The sequence below is a fragment of the Agelaius tricolor genome, unplaced genomic scaffold (assembly GCF_023055355.1).
Source record: "Agelaius tricolor isolate 1412-34295 unplaced genomic scaffold, bAgeTri1.0.p SCAF_11, whole genome shotgun sequence".
In the NCBI taxonomy this organism is placed as follows: Eukaryota; Metazoa; Chordata; class Aves; order Passeriformes; family Icteridae; genus Agelaius; species Agelaius tricolor.
Genome location: NW_027269271.1, coordinates 17,147,777 through 17,169,857, shown reverse-complemented (window position 1 = coordinate 17,169,857; position 22,081 = coordinate 17,147,777). Strand labels below are relative to the sequence as shown.

Here is a 22,081-nt window from a genome sequence, read left to right as displayed (position 1 = left end):
GAAAAATCATTTTGCAGTGATAATTTTCAAAATGAAATTATATTACCTCTTTTTCTGATTTTCATTTGGGTATGGGACATTTTGGACATGAAAATAGGTAACACTGAATTCAATCAATAACGCCACTTACTATCTCCATAAAGCTCAATGAATTTAGTGTTTTATACTTTAAACCATATTTTAAGTAAAAAATTAAAATCAGACACACTGTGTGATAGGTTTTCAGTACCAAATGGGAAATAACTGAAATCACAGTAATAATCTGTTTCCTCTTTTTTATTTTTCAATATTTTTTAAAGCAATTGCCCAATAACCATGTGGTAATGTGGGTGCAGTTTCATGACTACTTCATGACACAGCAGATATGATTTGAAGACATTTTGGGTTGACAAACATTTAAATTTTCAGTTTTTAAAGCAAACATTTATTTGCATAAAATGCTATTTTTTACATCTACAGTCACACAAAATTCCCTTTTCCTTTTTTCCCCTCATGAATACAGCACTACATGAAAAATCACTCATATTAAAGTTTTTAGGTCCAGCTTAAGCACCATAAGAACAATGGGTTAAAATATTAGGGGAAAAACCTTGGGAATACATCACTTCTAAACACACTGCTCCATGACTCTGGACATGCAGCACTATTATACTACAGTCTGTAAGGAAATACAGCCTGCTGTCTTTGGCAGGCTGCCTCAAACAAATCTACATGTTTTCAAAACATATTTAATATGTTACTGATCTTTAAAAGCTTTCATTTCTTTTCTGCAGTTATATGTGTAGCTAAAGTTCCTCACACTAGCTTTAGATCAGTTTATATTGCTGCTTTTGGTGATTGCAAGACTTATTTAAAATAGCTTATAGAGAGCACAAGGGATTTCTTCTACTATAAATAGCAGAAAATAACAGCAAAGTCAAATTCAGCCATGACTTAAATGCAAAATATATGTGGTCATTAGACTGGACAAGATGTGCATTAAGGAAATTACTAAAACATTACTTACAAGTCCACATTTTTTCTTTTTCTCTGTGTGTGTGCACACAACAGAGGAGAGAGAGATGTATTTTCTGGACAAGTCAGCCACCTTTTAAGAAACTACAAAAGCAGATATTTTGAGCTCCAAGATCTAACTTCCTTTCAAGACATTTACCCTTAATAGCCCAGAAATGCAAAAGCATAAAAAGAACAGATTATGGTTCTTTTATGACTGTCACAAATATACCAAGAGTCAAATTCTGCTTTGTAACAAGACAAGTATCTCCCTCATGACCATTTAGTGCCCCTGAGTATTTATCCACAAAGAACAGGAGATGTTTTATACACAGATACAATCTCAGACAGCACAGCAGTAACACCCAGCCATTTTGAAGTTTGAATGTTTTGGATGACATTATCTGAGAAGGTGGCCTGAAAGTCCTTGGGCCCACTGGAGTACTAAAATTAGACACAGAGTTGGGAAAGCAAAGCATTTGTCCTCCTTAAAACCACAGTGAAGGAAAAGCAGTGCTGGGCACAGTGACTCACTGGCTATTGCATGTTATCTGCTTCTCAGGCTAAGAATACCACCAGAGTACAAGACATGTTTAGTTCCTGGGAATAATACTGAAGTACATCTGTTAGCCAATTAAGGACTTCTATGAATGTACAAAAATGCATGGCAGTTGTTTCTTTGCTGTACTGACTAAAAACTTGTAATAAATTTGGAAGAATGTTAAGAGGACTAACACTGCCCTGTGAGAAATGTCAGCCCTTTACTAACACAGCATGATTTACAAGCTATGATATGCTAATAAAAAGCAAGCAGCTCATAGAACTTTCATTCATCTTAGAATCACAGAAAATTATCTGCCCAAAGTTACTGTAACACACTGTGTTCTGAAGGTGGACCATAAAATTCCAAACTGCACCACACTGCTGAATTACTGCTTTTCTTTAGATAGACACTATTCCTTTCTTCTCAAAAGAATACTCTTTAGGGTCAAGGTCTGTGACCACTCAAGTTTTAAGCACACATACAGGAGTGGATGGTAAAGATTCATGGCTACCTGCAGAGTATTCTAAGGACAATTAGTAGTTCAGCCATAAGGAAAACAAAGTAATGGGACTGTACTCTGTACTCCAACTTACTTTAGGTTTTTAACTTTTCAAAAGCACCATTCCATATCAATAAATATTCGTATTCTGACCTAAGCTTGTATGTAATAATTAAAAATTATTTTACAACTCCTTGACTTCTCTTCAGTAGTCCATCTTCAACCAAGTGTTTCACTGAATACCAAAGCACCAGCAGTTCTATACCATTAGTTTTCCAAAATATTTTACACAGGATGCAGTCCTTCCCTTTGTTTCTTTCCAAAAGCCAAATAAGGTCCTGTGAAATGGGACAGTCTCAGCATTTTTTTCCCACCACGTCAAGAGACAGATCAAGAGTCATGACATGACATGTCAAGAGACACTGCATCTCATCTGGGGGGATACATTACCCAGAGCAGTGAATTGCTGCTGTGAATTGTAGGCTAAGCCATGGGAGCAGTAGAATTGCCCCTGTTTAGACCTCCCTGTTTGTGCATCCCCAGTGCAGTAGCATGAGATGCTCCAATTCTGCAGCAAGAAAACCTAGCACCACCCTGCTGAGGAAGCTGCAGCCTTCCCAGGTAAAATGCAACTGTTCCTCTAACTGCCCTTAGATGACCAACTCTCTAAGCAGAGGAATGGATCACTTGGGAGAGACAGGAATACACCTCTCAGAGCAATACATGAAGGGCAGCTGCTGAGGGGAGGGAGCTGGAAGGAGGAGAGCTCACTCAGACAGGCCCTGGCAGCCACAAGCTCCTACAGCTCTTTTTAAATTCTATACAGCAGAAATCATCCCAAAGTTACTTCGTTCTCTGAGCCAGGTCCTCCCCAGGCATCTTCTTCTAGCTCACATCTTCTGATTTGTTGTTATTGCCAAGCCCTACTCCCAGGTCAGAGCAGAGCTGAAGGAACAGCAGCACAGATTGCTCTGCAGGCAGCCTTTGCCACTTACAGGCCAAAGCTGATTGCAGGACTCACCCAGATCATGCACAGTAACAGCAGCAGCATTGTCAGGTAATGACTGCATCAAATTCTGAGTCAGTTCTCATACCTGTGACAAGTTTTTTGCTTATAAAATAAGCATAACCTATAACCCATGTTCAGCTACAATAATGCAGAGGCATATCTCGCTTGTAATCTACCTGAAAGACCTGTTTCCAAGAGATTGCTTTAAATAACATAGGAGAAAGCATTCTATTTTCAAACTGGGACTTTTGGAGCAAGTCAGCTGTCAGAAATCTCTGAATTCACACTCAGGCAGAAAGGGATTGCAGTTCCTGCTGCATATGTCATTTCCCCCCTGAAATCCTGATACACATAAATTAGTGAAGGTTTGTTGCTCAACCATACAGATTGAAAGGCAGCTGAACAAAAATTGGTTAACATATAAAGGGACAAAGACTTGTAAAGAAGAAATGAGAGCATCTTCATCAGGTTAGTACACTCTTATATAAACAAGCACTTGGACTAAATGTGCTCGACAGAGAAAAAAAAAGATGAGATGTTATCTTTACAGCTGCCTAGCAAAGGTGTGAGAGTGACAGTAGGAAAGATACATTCCTGTTCTAGAAAGGCACAGAAGACAAAAAAGAAAAAGGGAAGAAAACAAAAAAAAAAGAAGAAAAACAGATCTTTTTTCCTCCAGGGACAGGAGAGGCAGGATATTCTTGCTGGAGAGGGAAGTGTTGCACATAGACAGAGAACATAGCAGATGCTCAAGTCCATTTAAAGGAACAGTGCCTTGGTAAAGAGCAGGGGACAGTGGAAAGAAGTGGTTTCATAGTTAATACAATGATTCTTTGACAAATTGCATATTGTGTACTGTATATTCTAGAAAGTCAGAAATTAATAGTATTTCATGCTGTTACACAAATTAAGTGTATCATAATAAGTTAGTAAATTGCCCTGAAAGATACTCTTCTGGCCTAGATTATATGCAGGTATTTTTTAACAAATCCCTCTCTAATTTCCCTGTTTTTTTCTCTCCAGACTACTCACAAGTGACCTCTGCCTTTCACGAACCTTCACTTCATGTCTTGATGCAATCTGGAAAGTTTTTAATCTCTAAATAGTAATTGTATGCCATTAGACCCCACCCCCTTTTTCCCCCCCCCAAACAGTAAGTATCACAGAAAAAGGTTGGATTAATCAGATCAAAAAAGAGCAAGGAGAGTCAAATTCAAACTGCAAGTAAGGTAGTGCAATTTCAGAATCTATTCCAAACAAGTCAATGAGAGTCCTCAACCTAGTTTGGATCATACCAGTAACTTTGAAACCACAACTGTGCACCCTAAGAAAAAGAGACTAAATATATCAGATTAAATAATTTTAAAGAGACTAAATTTTAAAGAGACTAAATTTTAAAGAGACTAAATATATCAGATTAAATAATTTTAAATGTGCATATGCAATCGCATATGCACATTTAAAATTATTTAATCTGATATATTTAGTCTCTCAGAATGGTAGAATCACCTGCTACAAAGTACTCTGTGTTCCACACATCACTCAGTGTACTGTTTGCAATGAGAACTTCCTTCCTTCTAAGCAATTGTGATACTACTGGCACCCAGTTTGAAAAGCTCCATGGGTTATACATGTGTTTAACTTCACATACGTGAACAGAAAACAAGACTTCAGATCTTAAGCCATGGTACATATGACAAGACCTCTCAAAGACAGCTAACATCCTACATACCTAGGTGAAAGGCTACAAAAATGGATTGTCAGGGTAATTTCCTGAATTCTTTGGGTACAGATAAGTACTCACTCATCAACAGTGAGCTGGAATATTTTAGAACAGATTTTCAAACTAGCAGACTGCTTTCCTCTGAGCCCATTAGTGCAATTTACTCAGTGCTGTCACAAGTGTCTGCAAATGCAGAGGAGCTGGAAGGAAGGAAACCCACAAAGCTCCTGACATAAGGAGCTTTCACAGTGAAATGGAGACACAGTGGAGATACAGTGACAGGACTGGGCAGGTGACCACAGGGACGGAAAGTCAGCATCACAGTGCTGCAATTCCCACTCTTCACTTAGCTGGAAAATCAAATTAACAAAAATTTCACAGAAATAGGTAAAAGAAAGATGTGAAAATAGTCTTCAGAGCATTGACCTAGCAAACATCTGAGCTCTGGGATTTCTCAATCTAATATTTAAATCAATTACCCTTAGAGCATGGAAGCCTGGACACACCGTAGTGAGGGGTGTGCTATTTATTACAGTTATGCAAACCTATAATCTAGTGTTGATCTGGAATTAAGATATGAAATTCAGATTTCTAAATGAGATTAATAGAGCAAAATGCCTTTTTCAGGACCCTGCTCAGCAAGATAATAACAATTTTCAGTAATGAAACTGCAGAACTAAAAGCCTCCTACCCTTCCATGATATTTTAATATATGGTCTTATAAAATGTATGTTGAAGTGTTCCGGCTACAAACAAGCATAGCAACCAGTTTTATTGTTACATGTTCAAAGAACAATTTGGTGGCAAGTTATCTCTTACAGAGACATTCTATATGCAAAAAGTAGTCTTCATTTTGAGGTTTGATATGTCAAAGCGACAAGATTGTTTTTAAAAGGCTATCTGTCAGCTGGCTTAAAATTGCATGTAATTAGGGCTTGTCCAAAATATTCTGAAGTCAAATGAAGTCTATTAATTTAAATATCCTTCATTCCTACCACCAAGGAGATGAGACATTTATTCAGCAGCTCTTTCAGATAAAGAGAGTGTACAGAGTTCTCAGGTGTTTGATTTGCTAAATGGACAGGTACAAGCTACAAAGGAATCCGAACAGCATGATTTACACCACTTTTTTTGAATCATGCAGTCCTGTAAAACAACTGTCTGAACTAGTTTATCCGAATGGCCAGCATTTCCATTTCCCATTTGGAAAACCAAATGACCAAGCCAAGCTACAGTGCATTATTTTAAATGGCTGGGGTCCAGCCAGGAAAAGACCCTTCAGTGCCAGCTCCAAGGCTGCAACATGCAGTGGCACAGAGCCCCAGGAGCTTTGCAGCGTTAGTTCACAGATTTTACTGTGGTCTTCCCCTGACTTAGCACTTCACAGCTTTGGATTGTTTTTTTATTGTTTAATATCTCAAAACATCTATGAAATTATAAGTATAGAGTGCCTGATTCAGAAAACAGGAAATTAATTAGAAGATGTTAAAATGTGGAAGTTTCACATCAAAGTTTCACAGGCATTAATCACTTCCTACTCACAAAATGCAGAGATCACGACTGAGCATAGAAGCCATTTTTCTAATTTCAGTGTTGTCTTGAAATAATATTGCTTCGTTTTTCATTCATCCATTTTCCAAAATGAAACTTCAAAACACTGGCCAAATTTAAATCAATGTCAAATCTTTCAAATCTGAAGATTGATTTTCTGTTTAAAAAATGACCTCCAAAGTGACTTTCATAGCAGAGCACATAATGTGACTATCTGTTAGCTCATTCTCACCCTTCAAAAGCCCTTTCTAATGTGATAACATATTTCAGACTGTTAGCAAATTGAGTACTATAGAGTTTCATAGTTATAGTTTGTATACTGAACAAGGACTATCAAAGAAAGTGAGACCAAATTAGAAAAGTACAGAAAGGTCAAGGTTTGAATCTTTTACTTGTTCAGTAAAACATTGAAAATATATTCATTGACAAGGCAAGAGAAAAGAATCTACATGACTTAAAAATCAATAATGCAAAAATAAAATGCTGTGAACTTTAAATCAACCTTATTTAGCATTCATAATGGCAAGGAAAAATATTGACAAAATAGCTCAAACAAGCAAGTGTAACAATGCTTTTATACAGTAAAATCTAAATTTCAGAAAATACATTTCTCTGTCACTTGCTGCTAAAAAAAATCAGCTTTCATGTTCTACTCTCTGCCAGCAAAAAGCAGAGACAATGCATAGATCTTGTATTACTCTTCACCACTTCACTAAGTGTCAATAACACGATAAATCTGACAGCAGAACATTTCACTAACTCTGGAACATAAAGCATTCCTACCCCCTGATCACAGTAAGTTCCACTGAACACTGCTGAATGGAAGCCAATCTCTATTTATTATAGAACCATTATGTACAACCATTTTTTAATATTTCATATAGATATATATATATATGAAATGGTTTTATATAAATATATTATACACAACCATTCCACCTTCATTTAAACCAGCATTGGTGTGCTGTAGGCATTTCCAGCCTAGAAATGCACACACCATTAGAGCCTCAGCCACATCAGCTGTGCAAGCCCCAGCTGAGTGGCCAGATATCCATGGCCACAGGAGGGCTGGAGCCCTGTCACCTCAAATGAAGCACTCCCCTGAAGCAAACAGCACAAGGACATTGGTTTGCTTTGTGTTGAGGACTGAGGCCAGGAAGCCACACTCACTGATGGACTCACACACTCTGTGGTGAGACAGCCATGGCCTCAAATGAGTGAAACAGAGATGACAACATCCCATAATGATCCTGTGTGGGAGCAATATTGAGGTGTGACATCAACATTGTGGGTTTGGTAGGGGAAAAGGTAAACAAGAGAGACTTAGATGAGGAATTTGAATTGTGGCATCTGTGGGAGCATCTCTGCTCTTCTTTTGACTTTGCAGTGTGCCATCCATGCTCTTCATTACAGCACGTCAACACACACCAACAGCTACCACACAGTGCTTCAAATTGTGTACACCATACACTAATCACTGCTGGAATTATACTACTCCTTTCTTTTTCTATCTTCCACTTCTCAAAAGATTTATTTCTCTAGTAAGAGCTAGAGGCCTTAGGGATCTACAAGATAGGAAATTTAACATTTCACATATATCAGCAGAGCTGTCTTAGCATAAAAAGCACTGATCCTTTAATGAAGCTGATATATTTGCAGTGATTCATTATATTATAAATAGACCTTGGGGAGAGATTTGCTAAGGATCTTGGGGAAGAAAAAAAAAAAAGAGAAAAAGATATCTTTAGACCGTTCCCCCTCACACATCAAATTCTCCCTCCCTTGCTTCAAGCTGGCAGCATTGACTTAGTGTGAAAACAACCTCAAGCTCAGGAACAAAGAACACAAATATGGTTAAATTCATTTCTACATAGTTCTGTGTATGACAAGAGCCACACTTAAGCCCTGTGCTGGTCTGCATAATTTCATCTCATATTTTACAAGCCTGCAATTCATAGATTCATTTCAGCATCACTAGACATGGGCTGCAGCCTTCACACACGGCCCACGACAACTCTGATTGAAGATTACATCATCCTAATTCACATGCTGCCACATAACATTGTTTTCTAGTTTAACAACAAGGGTGACACTCCCACAGCAGTCTGAAATTTAAATTGGCAGACATTAGCCTGTAGTTTCAGCATCAGATATGCAAATGTTAAGACAATAATCAGGTCTTGAATAAATCACAAAAAAAAGTTTCTTGCAATCACAAGAAACATTTATTCAAAGGCTTCTTGACCATGAAAGTACAAGAAAGATGTTCTTATATGATCACCAAGTTCTTTATCACATTATCTTGACATTTTCAACTCTGAAATCATTTGCCCAGCTCCACTGGCAATACCTGTATGCTTGTATGAGTGTTGGTAGATCTCTAACATTTTATTGGCTGTCATATACTTCTACCCTATAAAGAACAAGTGACAGTCAGAAATATTCACAGCTGGCCTACAGTATCACTGAGGCTGCTGCAGCCAACACTCAGTGCTAGTAAGAGTTTGCAAACAGCTGATAAATGAACCAGAAACACCAGCAGCTATAAAACGTTTCACAAAAACATGCTTTCCTCCCCACAGCTTAGTACTTGGGGCTCAGTGGGGTACCACTGATTTAAAAATATTTTTACACATAAAAACAGGAGAACATCAAGCAGTTTCAAAAGGATGCGAGCCCTCAGAAGCTTCTTTAAATGAATTGACCTGATTTACAGAAATTCCCTTAAAAGGCTGGATTGGCTCCAAACCCTCTGTGTCACACAATTTTATCCATTGTAGGGGATCTAAATAGAGTATCTATCCTCATTGGCAGTGATGAGGCTCCATTATTCTACTATAGGAATATTTTGTGCAGATACTGCTCACCTGTAGAGAAATACAGCATGTAGTCACAAAGCCTAGAAAAATAACATCTTAAATATTGATCCTAAATGTAATACTTTGAATACCCAAAATAGGGCAGAAAAGTGAAGTGTACCAGACCTTATACACACTAGCTTTAATTTTTACTTAAATCATGAGAATAGCCTACAAAAAAGCAATTTCCTGGGATTTGCTTGAACTCATGGGATGAGGATAATGTACTTTCTGAGTAAGTACAGCATTACTGAGGTAACCCTGTAGAATTCAGTAGTTTATTTATTGAGTAATCATGCACCACCTCTGAGCTGCAGAGCCCATACTGACAATAGCACCAGAGCTTTTTAATGTAGTTTAAAATAGTTCCAAAACCTGAGGAGAAAACTGCCCTAAGCATGACTACTGCTTCCATTGCTTTAATCACAGCAGAAGCCGTGTTGCAAGTTTGGAACAATATCACAGTTAGTCCTGTCCTCATCCATCTTGGTCAAGTCCCAAAAGCTACACTTAAAAGTAAGAGGTTCTGGCATGTGTCTATTACTTTTTTTCTTCCCTTTTTTCTTTTTTTTTTAATTTTAAAAAAAGTTTTGGTTAAGATTAAGAGCTAAGAGCTACACTTGAAAAGTATTCTGAAATAAAAGTCTTCAACTAGAGGCTGGAGCAGTGAGATATTCTATTCATTTAGCAAGGCTCAATTTTATTTTCCATTGCTTTAATCTTATATTTCTTAAAGGCACATTCATAATGAAAAAGAAATGCATAAACTTACATAGTCAAATGCATGCTGGCTGCAAAGATAATTGCTTTTCAAATATTCAAAGAAACAAATACATTAATTTCTTATTATGTTATAGCAACATACATCACTGCCAGCCAAAATAAAACACGACTGGGAACTGAGCCACATACTTTTTTTTTATCATATTATCCTAGGCAGAAAATTATGAAGTTTATTCTTTTGTACTTCTGACTCTCTCAGACATATCATACCCTTCACACTATAGAAGAATGTGGCCAGAGAGTAGCATATTTGCTTTGTAACCAGATAAGGAAAAAGGAAATGCACCAAACTGAGTCAAAGGTATTTTTAAATCTAAAGGTATGGAAAAAGTACAACACACCTAATAACTAAAACAATAAGCCTTTCAGAAAAAGTTTCATGCAAAGTGTCAATACAGATGAGAATGGAGACAATCACAACTGACATCCAAATAGGAAAAAAAAGGATAATAAACTGGCATTCATAGTTGGCCATTGACGCAGAACTCTGAATATTACTTCACAAATATGAAACTTCTTCCCAATTTTTTTAGCTCCTTTGATTGCTCAAAGGAAGAAAAAGCTTTCTTTGGGAAATTTCCTAGTCCCATCATTCTGAAGATACATACAAAAATGACAAAATTTTTCACAAGTCCATAATGTAAATGAGATCAAGCACACAGGATTTTCTCTGTAACCTAGTGAAGTAAATACAGATATTTCTATTGACTTTTGTGAACTTTATATCATGATGCTTCAGTTCCAGGACAGACCTGCTGATGACACAATTCAGAATTATAATTAAGACTCTGGTCTCATCCACATCAAAACTAGAGTCCACTTAAATCAAACTTTCATCACAGTAGAAATTACAACTCAAACTTACTGAGTTGCCTCCAAATTTCTCTCCTTCTTGGCCAAGATTACAAGATTCAAGTATCACTTTCCGAATTGCTTGGCTGTCTAGAGGTAGGACTTCATATTCCACAGCTCATGCAGGATTCACATGTTTAGAAACTAGGATTACTGTGCAGGTGATATACAGATACACTGCCACAGAAAATGCTTCATGCTGCTCTCCACAAGTACCTTTTGTCCAACTAGCAGCTCACAATTTACTGCATTCAATAGATGCTCCTGAATACAGTTCTCTGTTATAAGGAAAGATAAACTGCATGAGAAAAAGCATAAAAAAATATAGAAAAGGAACAAGAATCCTGGGAAAAGAATTCATTGCAAAATATATGTGGTGGACAGAATGCATGAGCATTCAAACTGAAGGCAACAGATTTCAATTAACATAGTCTGCAATAGAGTCATAGTGAAAAAAACCCACAAACAAACTGAACCTTTGCAGCAGCATGTGGCAGGTTGATATACCAAATTCTTCTGCATACAATTACTGATAGAGCAAAACATTTATTTATCATGGATTTTGCTGACAAGATTACATACTGCAGAATACACAGTCATACCAAGACCTCCCACTGATATTGAAACAGATTTTAAATAATTCTGCAGTAGAAGTAGCAAAATGCAATCACTTACGGTTAGTATTGCATTGCTGGAACTATCTGAGGAGTCAGCTCTCCGGAAACAGGTTTTTCTATCAATAATTGACAGCTGATACAGTTTCAGGCAGTAAAACACCAGGGAACAACCGGCTGCAGCAGCAGCTCCTTCCCTTTTAGCCTATCTCTAGCACTTTTTAGATCTCCTTCTTAACCCTTTCTAGGTATTTTCTCCCTGTGTTTTGGGTGGCAAGACAAAGGCACGATATATGCTATAAGAAAAGAATGCATTATTTCCCACTTTACTTAGTGACAAGAGTTGTGGGAAGAAAGTCAGTAAGATTTAGTCATAACAATAAGCTAAAAAGAGATACAATCTAAAAACAGAACATGACTCAGTGACTGGAAAGAGATATAACAGGGATATGAGCTACTGTAACCAGGACAATGGTTTCTCCAAACGTAGAATTAAGAGGTCAAGACTACAATAACACAAGGCACTGGTATAGAAGGCTAAAGAAGTTAATAATTTGCAATGAGAAAAAAGATTCTCATTCTCTTCCAGGCTTGGACCAATGAGATCTGAGCTTTGAAATCAAACCTACCCGGTTTCAGTGAAGCCAGCATTACAACCTTATAGATCAATTTTTAAACCAAATTGAAATATTAAGTGTAGTAATGGAAAGAGAAAAGGTACATCCTTTACTGGAATAGCTGTTTCGGTAGTATTCTGAAACAATTCACACTCCTCAAATGAGGTTGCTTTCTTTTACAATGTCAGTTTATACCAATAAGAAATTGTTTTCTGATATCACTTCAAAAGATGGCTTTTCTTTGTCATATTATTCTTTTACATTAAGAAAAGATTGCTCTGATTTGACAGCTCAGTACACTTTAATGGACAGTGGGCCACAAAGGACATCTGACAATAAAAGGTTTGAAAAAGTTCCTTTGTTCAAATGGATTACTCTTCCCCCCACAGAAAAAAATAAATAACAGCCACCAAAAAGAACAACCATGGAAGAAAACTGGAGGTACCAAAACTAATGTTTTGCATTAGTTTTATAGGAGTCAGGCCCATGGGATGTGCCAGACAAGACTGACTGCACCACTAGTGCCATACCTATCCTACAAGGATGTGATGCCTTAAGTTTTAGCTTTCATATTATCCAGATTCTGTGCTGCATTGGTATATAACTCTGAACTTCATATAAAGAGTTAGCAAGTTCTTCTCACAGTTTAGTTAAATAAAACAATCCCTTTCCAGCCCAAAAGGTATAAAAACCAGCAAATTGAGAAGAACAATCTGGGAGGATAAGACTTCATAATCTAAAGCTATAATTGGACAATTAGCCCCAATATATAAATGGACCAAAACTTATAAAAGTGTGAAAATGTGTGACCCATTGTCTCTCTTGGGTGTAGCCTTGGCCAGGCTCTTGTACTGCCCAAGGTGTATCCTTTCAAGGCTTTTTTAATAAATGCCTACTTTATTCCTTTAACACTGTCTAGCCTCTGCTCTCAGTAGCCTCCCAAGGCATCAGATGAAGTATTATGGATAGAGTATAGTGAGATGGGAAGGGATATATTCACATAAACTAGCCAAATGCCAGCCTTTGGAAATCAAATGCAGGTAGAATACAGCTGGGGAGCAGAGTGTGCAAAGGTTGCAGTGTATGTAAAAGACATTTCCCCTTACTTCCTACTCTCCTAATTTGTAAATTATAGGAGCAGAAGCTCTCTCTGAACAATAGAGAATGTCTCTTGCTTGCCCATCCTAGAGAAGGATGAAGGCCCCTACTTCAGTCATGATTGGCCAGGTATATCTTCCAAAATTGAAGAAATTACTCAAGGACTTCAAAACAATAGGGAATTATAGGAGAAAACTTAGTGCAGCCAACTGAGATGCAATTTCATGTGGAAGAATAGAACAGGGAGTGAAATCTGGACATCTTTCCTGAAGTCTCTTCCCACAGATGACTTTTCCCTATGGCTCCTCATACTGTCTTGGTTACAGGTGTCATACATCCAGCTGTTGCAGAAACTCAGCTTCAACTGTACTATTAATCTGTTATCCTCAAACAACTGGAACTGTATTATGTATGCATATCCCATGACTGAGACTTTTTATTTATCAATGAAACTAAATGGTGTGTTGACTATCTGTTTAAGACCTTCCCAAACACACATTCACAAGAATAGATCTTCTTTTTTATTTTCATTTCTAATAAATTTTATTTCATTTTCCCATAAAATATCAAAGACTTGCTTCTTGTATGTGCTTGTATTCCTGAGTGTTGCTTTTGGCAAAAAGGCCACAATGTCCTTTCATTTTCTCTTCATACCTAGAGGCAACAGAACAAAGTAATATATAGGCTTTTTTAATTGACTGCTCGAGGTCATTAACTGCATAATTTCTCAACTGGTGTCCAGACTTTCAAATCTAACTCTGTATTGTTCCCTTACTTGTCTTCTATTTCTGCACTTGTGGATGCTGCTCTGGGTCAATATTTGCCACTGTCTAAGCTGAGTTGCCAACTAAGCACCACGCTGCCACTCGCTCCCTTCCCCACCACCTCAATCTCCCAGCATGGGTGAGAGAATCAGAATCAAAGTAAGAAAAGTCATGGGTTGAGACAAAGACAGTTTTATGGGGAAAGCAAGAACTGCATGCACAGGAAAAATAAACAAGGAATTCATGAACCACTTCCCATGGGCAGCAGGCATTGAACCATCCCCAGGAAACCAAGGCTGCATCACGAGTAACAGTTCTTTGGGAAGACAAAAGACACCACTCCAAACATCCCCCCCTTCCTCCTTCTTCACCCCTCTTTATTTGCCAAGCATGACTGTCATATGCTCTGGGATACCCGTTTGGTGGGCTGGGATCTGCTGTCCCAGCTGTGTCCCCTCTCAATTTCCCAAGCATCCCCAGTCTCCATGGCAGTACAAGAAGCAGAAAAGGCCTTGGCTCAATGTCAGCCCTGCTCAGCAATAACAAAAACATCTCTTATCAACAGTTTTCAGCACAAATGCAAAATGTTGCCCCAAACTATGTACTGTGAAGAAAATTAACATTTTCCTAGCCAAAACCGGCACAATATCCTACAAGACTCCCAACTCTATGAATGTGAAACAAGTTTGGCTTGAAACAGCACTGATTCCTGTAACTCCATACTTTATTTTATTCACTGGATATCTCCTTTCCATCCTCAGAAACATTATTTTCAGTAAATGCTCCCATTTCTTAAGTGGCACAAAATGTACCAAACTCATGTTCTCAGATCATTCTTGCTCATTTTTAGAAAAAAAAAATCTTTGTATTCAAATTAATGCCTAATTGTTAATGCTCACTAGTACTTTATAGTCTTTCAAAGACTTCAAGTTGACATAAAAAGTTAGGATAATATTATATCCCTCTAAAAAGCCCCATGAATAAAATGTAATTCAAAGGGCAGTTTTTTCTGGGTGTGTAAATTGCACATCTTTGAGATTTCTTTCACCAGGAATTCACATCAAGTGTTTTTGCATGTTTCTCCCACCTTCCTCAAAACCAAGATAAGCTTGGAAGGATAAAACACTATTACAAATTCACAGAAATTTCATGTTCAATGAACACTAAACACTTGACAACCACCCACAAAAGCACAGAAAGCACAGTCTTCTATCACATAGCTCTATTCTATATTTTTCAAGAGAAGTTCACTCTGAGCAAGCAGATAAGAATGATTTCATCAACAAATCACACAATATTCTGTCATGTCAGTCCACTTGTTTTTTGTGGTCATAATCAGTATCAAGATCTTTGCCCCTTCACCTGCAACAATTCAGTATTAAGCATCTGATTTCATTTTCTCATGCTATATTCCAGTGCTTCCACTGCACCCTATAGGGATATAACTGTGCTGGTTTTCAAGTGCTAAAAATAAAACAAACACATGTCAACCCAAGGACAAAGTTGAAAGGAAACATACTTTAATGTAACCAAAGAAGAATATATTTAGCATTTTGCTACTAAGCAAGGATGAAAATAAACATGTCAACACATTGCTGTGTCTAACTGTGAAACCCACACCCTACTCAACTCTTTCTGCAGCATTTATTATACATGAAAAGTGGATTTAGTCTTCATTTCTTTATTCTGAAGAGTGACTGTTACTACTCCTGGCCACAAAGGGCTCCTGAACCACAGTGTAAAGCACTTCCATCCTTTTAGGCAGTCAGTTTTTCTATCAATTAACAGTAATGTAGCCATCTAAGGTGCATTTGGGCAGTAGTGCATATTAAACTTCAATCTGGAATCCTTCCAAAACCAAATACAAGCATAAATGGGAAGTGGCATGACACTCACTCCACTCCAGAAAGTAAAAAGTGATCCCTAAATCAGAATGTTTTCTTGTGTCTTTCTTTCATTATTGTTAATTTGGGCTCTCTGTAAAGCAGTACTGTTCCTCTGTCCCCAGAAATGAATGTTCATAAAAATCCCATGTGATCATACTTTTTAATACTGCCATTGAAACAATATGGATCTGTATTTTAACATTTTCAATTATCTGAACTTTAATATTTAACACTGGGAAAACAAATAGTACAATTTATATATACAGTGGTCTTCATTTTGGAGATCCTGTATTCTGATTAAAACTGATATTGAAAGCAAGAACCATTATGTCTGCTTTACTTAACCTTTCAAAACACAAAGCCAAAAATTTATTCTAATACATTAGAGGCTGTTTTGGAATTCAATGTTGGTAAATGAGTATAAACTAATGAGGTAGAATTATGAAACCATATTGTACAGTTGTATGAACTCTTCAGTGAGAAGGCAGGGAGGGAAACTGGGAAATGCTCTTAGCAAAAAGCTCTTATTTAACCCCTACAGAACCTGTAGGTTCTTGCCTTCACTGCCATGAACAAGAGGATTCAGTAGACTGGGGCACTATGGAATCTCCTGGTGTCAAAGATTCTGGCTCCAAGGGGTTGCAACCCTGGAAAAGGAACATTTGCTCTAATGCCCACCAGGTTCCAAGGCTGACTCCTTCAGAATGTCACCTTTTTTCTCACATATCCATACAATATCAAATTATTCTTTTACCCATCAGTGTAGTAGACATCAACAAATTCCATTCTAAATTTAAAAATACATTAGTATTTTAAATATTAATGTTTAAAAGGCTCACTGGTTCTGGTAAACTTTCCAGGAAGCTCATAATGTTTGCAAAAGGAGTAGTTGCAAAGTATCATTCTGGCAGGACTTTAGGTAAGCAATTATGGAGCTCTAAAGAGTTCCTGTGCTTAATAAGGGCCATTTGACTTCCATCAGTAGGATTCAAATGGCCCCAATTAACTTCTAGGTATGTAGAAAATAAAAATTAATCGAGGGCTAAGTGTTCTGAAGTTCACAAGGGAAAAAACAAAATCCAGCTAATATGCTCCAATATGAATGCTGTGGTACTTACAGTGAGATTCTTAGCTTTGACAGTTTGTATGCACCTTTCCAAATAAAATGAACTCCCTCTTTCAAGCAAATCCAAACTATTCCTTCCCCACTCAGATCATTGTAGAGTCACTGTCAGCTATGGATGATGGAAATACCTCATCAAAAAGAAAAAGACTGGATCACATTCATCGTTTTTGTCAGGGACTGATACAAGGCCTATCAAAAAAATTCAGTGTCATCATGGTTTAGGATTGCCCCAAAAGCCACAGCACTTCAAGGCAGTAATAACACTTGGAATTTTCTGAAGATTTGTGGAAACATATAAAAGTGAGAAATTAGCATTGTCAGTTTCTACAAGATATCTTCGCACTGATAAATCGTAGCACAAAATTTAAAAAACATTAGTAACTCATATAAAAAAATATCTTGCAACATGCTGCCATGTGCATTTTTTAATGTGCTTTGCAAAAGTAGATGCAGGGTAGCTTGGAAGATGTTATCCATTTCTCTATTTCAGACATTAAGGTTTCATTTCAATTTCTTGTTGCATAAGGATTTACATACTTGGATTAATGTGTTCTCAATTAGTATGAGACATCTGCAAGTAGCTAGTAAATGCAAAAATACTCCTTAACACAACATTAAAATATAGGCAAGGAAAAAAATGGGGAAAAAAAAGCACAGAACATTAGAAAATGTGGATGTACAAGAAATTTGCCATATGTATCCTACAGAGACTTTTAAAATTTATAATAAATATCCATGGATGGAGATTCAAAATCAAAAACTCATACTTCAGTCATTCTTGATGTTGACAATTCAGAGTGAGCACAGTCAGCAGTCAGCATCAGTGTGCCACATTTCACCTTCAAAATTCTATTTATGGCCTTCATTACCAATATACAGCATTAGAAACATCTTAAAGAAAAATCCTAACTATACAAAAAAACAGCAAGATGGCTTTGTGTCTAACTGCTTCTTGGTCAATTAATCTCCCAGTTCTTCAGAATTGTCCACAACTAAATCTATGATGCCAATTTATCACTATCAGCTTTGGAAGAACATGGGAACAAATTTTATTTTGATTGCAAACCTAAGATTCAGATTACTAAAATGACTGCTAGATTACTGGAATAATTACCTAGTAACTGCTGACAGGCTTGATCTCCTGGCCTCTTCTAACACTCCCAAAGTGCTGGGTAGATCCCTTTGGAAATATGTGGAATGTATCCAAACCATCAGAAATCTAGAATAGGGGCATTTTTCTAAAAAAAAAAAAAATTAATAAATAAATAAATAAACCTGACAAATATTTTTCCATACTTTCTTGCATAATATCGTGAATACCTGCAGGTAAAAACATATATTGTCATTATAAAAGAAGTCACATATCCTGTAATAAATACCTCATGTAGTTTTCTGAAGCTTTGGAACATTTTTCTTCAGAGAATCATGCTTCAGAAGTAATAGCTCCATATGTCATCACAGGCATTATATTTACTCACCACACAGGAAATCCAATCGCATAATACCTGCTTCTCTATTTTGTTTATTTGTTTGAACTATCATTAGTTCAAACAATAACATGTCTTATTTATACTAAAACCCCCATCGCAGCACTTAAAACAGGGGTAAAAGCTGCTACAGATGCCAAGTCACTGTATATTTTGAGATACTCTGCAGTATTTGGGGGACAACCAATTCCCACAGAGCAACGTACTTCTAATCATTCCTGTGTGAAAAGAGCCAGCAGGATTTCTCTGAATATTGTTTAGATAGGGACTAACACTCTGGTTAATTAATGAGAGATTTAGACAGAAGAGTATCCTGAACTAGGGGTGGGTGGGATGTGTGTGTTTCGTTGGTTTAGAGGGGGTTTAAGAAGGAATAAAGTCTAATTTTGGTACTCAAACTGCAAATACATAAGAAAGGCACAAAAGCGATCAATACTGAGACCTTAAGTCAGTTTCACAGAATTGAGCAGTGCGTTCAAATTCCAGCATCAATTGCTTTTCCCTTTTGCTTACAACTATGTGTGGTTTCAGCAGCAGAAATTCAAAAAGATCCCACAGATTACGGGCTTCCAGCTAAGCACAGAAAGCACAGGAAGATATTTGACTTGCATCTCCAGAGATTTAACTTGTTCTACATTTCAGACTCCACTGGGTACCACTGCCAAAAGACGATCCCATTTTAACCTTAACGGGTTCTGAAGAGACCTGGCCGTACATGCGATACTACCCGCACAGACGATGGGCTTCGCATGCAAAAATTGGGGGAAGGGGGGCGAGAAGAGAAAATTAATACCTTTAATCCTGGAATGCCTCCTGCTTCCCTATTCCTCACACTGCGACAACACGCGCAGTCATCCTCCCTCCCTGCGCGAGGGCTGCCCGCTGCATTGAGGAAACTTCCCGAGGGGCCGCTGCCCGCGCTCCCGCCGCACCTGCCCGCGGCCCCGGGCGGACAGCGCTGCCCCGTCTGCCCCGGGGCACCGGAGGAGCGGCGGGGCTGCCGGCACTTCCCCGCGCTCCCGCCCCGCAGCATCGCCCCGAGCCGGCGGCAGATCCCGCTCCGGCAGCCGCCGGTCACCCGGCACCCCCGCAGCCCCCCGGCCGGACACGGCTTCCCTTCCCCGCCGGCGATGCTGAATCACGGCGGGCCGCCGCTCCGCCGCCTCCCCGCGGGGGTGGCAGCCTGTCCCCCGCCGCCGCAGGAGGAGGAGGAGGAGGAGGAGGAGGTGTCGCGCCCCGCCGGCCCCTCACCCTGCCCTCACCTGCCGGGGCGCGGGCGGGCGGTCCTGCAGCGCTCCGGTGCTCGCGGGCGGCGCGTGCTGCGCCTCACGGGCGGCGCGATGCCGGGCGGGGCGATGCCGGGCGGGGCGAGCCCCGGCGGCAGCATCCGCGCCGGGCACGGGCGGGAGGAGGAGCGGGAGGTTACGGCGGCGAGCCGGGACAAACCATTCCCTGCGAGGGGGCACTGCCGGCGGCCGGGCGGCCGGGCGGGGCGGGGAGCGCGGGCCCTCCCACACAGGTACGTGCGAGGTTCGCCCCCGAGGGGCGTCGGGCGGCGTCCGCGGAGCGGCGCGAGCGGCGCGGCGGGCGCGGGCAGCGCTGCCGGTCCGCCGGTGCCCCCCCCCCGCTCGCGGTGGAGCGGCCCGCGCTGTCTCGCTGCCCGGGGACGCGAGCGGACCCGGCGGCCACGCGGGCAGCTCCCGGGGCGGCCCGCGGCCGCCGGGAGGAGCGAGGCGGGCCGCGCCGCCCTCAGGGCTGGCTGCGGCCGTCTCCCTTCGGCCCCGCCGAGACGCGGGACCCATGGCCGGCTCCGGCTGCCGGGAAGCGACTTAGGAATCCTGTGGAGCGCTCCCCGGTCGCTGAGCCCCGAGCGCGCCCCGCCGTGAGGCGCGGGGAGGCTCCCCGAGCGCCCGCGGGGCCCGCGGCGCGTGGGGCCGGGGCGGGTGGAGGCGCCCGCGGGCCCGGAGCCGCCGGCGGCTGCCCGCGCACGGCCCGGCACCTGCCCGATCCACAATGCCGTGCCCCCTGCCCGCGGCTCCGGACAGGTTTTTTCCTCTTCCCCTTTGGAACCGTAGCCAAATGTTTTCCTCCCGTGCGCACAATCGCTGTTGGCCGCTCTGAAAGAGCCATTTCGGGCTTTTCCTGAAATACTTTGCATCCTCGCATAAAGGCACGTGACCTAATCAGATAAATGCAATAAAGATTGAAAAAATAGAGAATCGCTTGCCAAACAAAAATTTTTAGGAATTTTTCAGAAGAATAAAAAGTTTGACAAAAAAAGAATACTTACAGAATAAATCATAAAACCTCAACTGGAATTTAGTCAAGTATCTCAGTAGATTATGTAGTGTCCTCTGTATTTGTCAAGGTTAGGAGCCCAATTCACAAGCAGTGGAAGTGACCATGGCGTTTGATTTCATCTGCATTATGTTTGCCATGGAACTAGTGATAATCTTTTATCAACGTCTGGTTTATTAATTAATGATCTTACGTTGTTCATCCTTTTACATTCTTACGTCACACATTACTCACTACTACATACCTTTAAAATCAATTCCAGTCTAGTCTTTTTTGCATTATCTCTTGGCTAAAATAAGGTCTTCCTTGAGAATGTCTACACTACCTCTTCAAGGCAGTTAGAAATAAATCTCTTTAGTAGGCTTAGTTTCAGGTTTTCTATTTCTTGGTCAGAAAGAACTGAAAAAAAATTGATAATTTTAAATGAAAATGAAAATTTAATTGCAACTTGATCAGCATTAAGTTTCTTTTTTACTCTTTTAACATCTTTTGAGGTAAGCTGATACTTTAATAGGAACAGATTGTGGGCTTCTTGCAAATGCTAAAATTATTGCTAAGGACAGAAAAACACATTAAAAATCCTTTAGGAAATCCTAGAGAGATATCAGAATGTTTTCTCATGTGTGGTATCAATTTGTAGCTTGTAAAGTTGAAGAATTTACTTTCTACAGACATAGTATTTTTCATTGGGTTGGATGACAAGCTATGTTGTGATTTCTACTGATATGCCAAAATTATGATTTATTTGCTGGTAAAACCTTTGTTGGGCTTGTCAAAAAAAAAAAAAAAAAAAGCAGAGTTATAATTTCTAGCCACAAGCATGTAATCTGATAGAAGCTCCCATGCTTGTTTGTGTGTTTGTAGGAACAGGTCTGAATCTTAGTGATAGAAAACCCATGCTAAAGCAGCAGGATCTAAGCTAGTCCCCATGTAAACAGTCAGCATTGTCAAGCTGTGCCAAAGCTGTGTTCCAGGATGCTCCTGAGGACAGGTTTGATTCTCTTTCCGTTAGTCATTTGGAATGCTGCCACTGACTGCAGATGAAACCATTTCCAAGGCTGCCATGCACTGCACGGTATCTCTGGGTCAGAGCTTGGGTTGGGCGTGCAGCAGCCCCTGCCTGCTTTGTTTTAGTGGTGTGTCCACATTCCACAGCCCCAACCAGGCCTCTCCACCCCGCTTTGCTCAGCAGAGGTGTGCACATACACCTCTGTGCGTGTGCACACCTCTGCTGAGCAAAGTACATTGGAGCTTGGGAAGAGCAGCAAACCACAAGGGAGTTTGTGATGAGAGATTGCACCCAGCTGTTGCTTTATGATTCACAGGCAAACCTGAAGTTTGGGATGGAGTTGTCAGCCTGCTTGGCTCCTAGGAGGATT

General features: G+C 39.8%; 2 protein-coding genes across 7 annotated transcripts in view; one reads left to right on the top strand and one right to left on the bottom strand.

Moving 5' to 3' along the window:
• TTLL7 (tubulin tyrosine ligase like 7) overlaps positions 1 to 19,806 on the bottom strand; it is a 64,522-nt gene extending 44,716 nt beyond the window's left edge. For 3 of the 6 annotated variants that reach the window (XR_011680618.1, XM_071436406.1, XM_071436401.1), the window contains exons 1-2: positions 19,667 to 19,806; positions 18,032 to 18,155 (exon numbers count right to left, since the gene is read on the bottom strand). The gene's annotated coding sequence lies outside the window, so the exon portion shown is untranslated. Of the gene's footprint in view, positions 1 to 16,909; positions 17,046 to 18,031; positions 18,156 to 19,197; positions 19,394 to 19,666 lie in introns of those variants that run through there. The other 3 variants (XM_071436402.1, XM_071436403.1, XM_071436404.1) reach the window with 3 other exon arrangements.
• The window catches only part of PRKACB (protein kinase cAMP-activated catalytic subunit beta), an 81,035-nt gene continuing 78,739 nt past the window's right edge, over positions 19,786 to 22,081 (top strand). The window contains exon 1 of the mRNA XM_071436411.1: positions 19,786 to 19,923. The gene's annotated coding sequence lies outside the window, so the exon portion shown is untranslated. The remainder of the gene's footprint in view (positions 19,924 to 22,081) is intronic.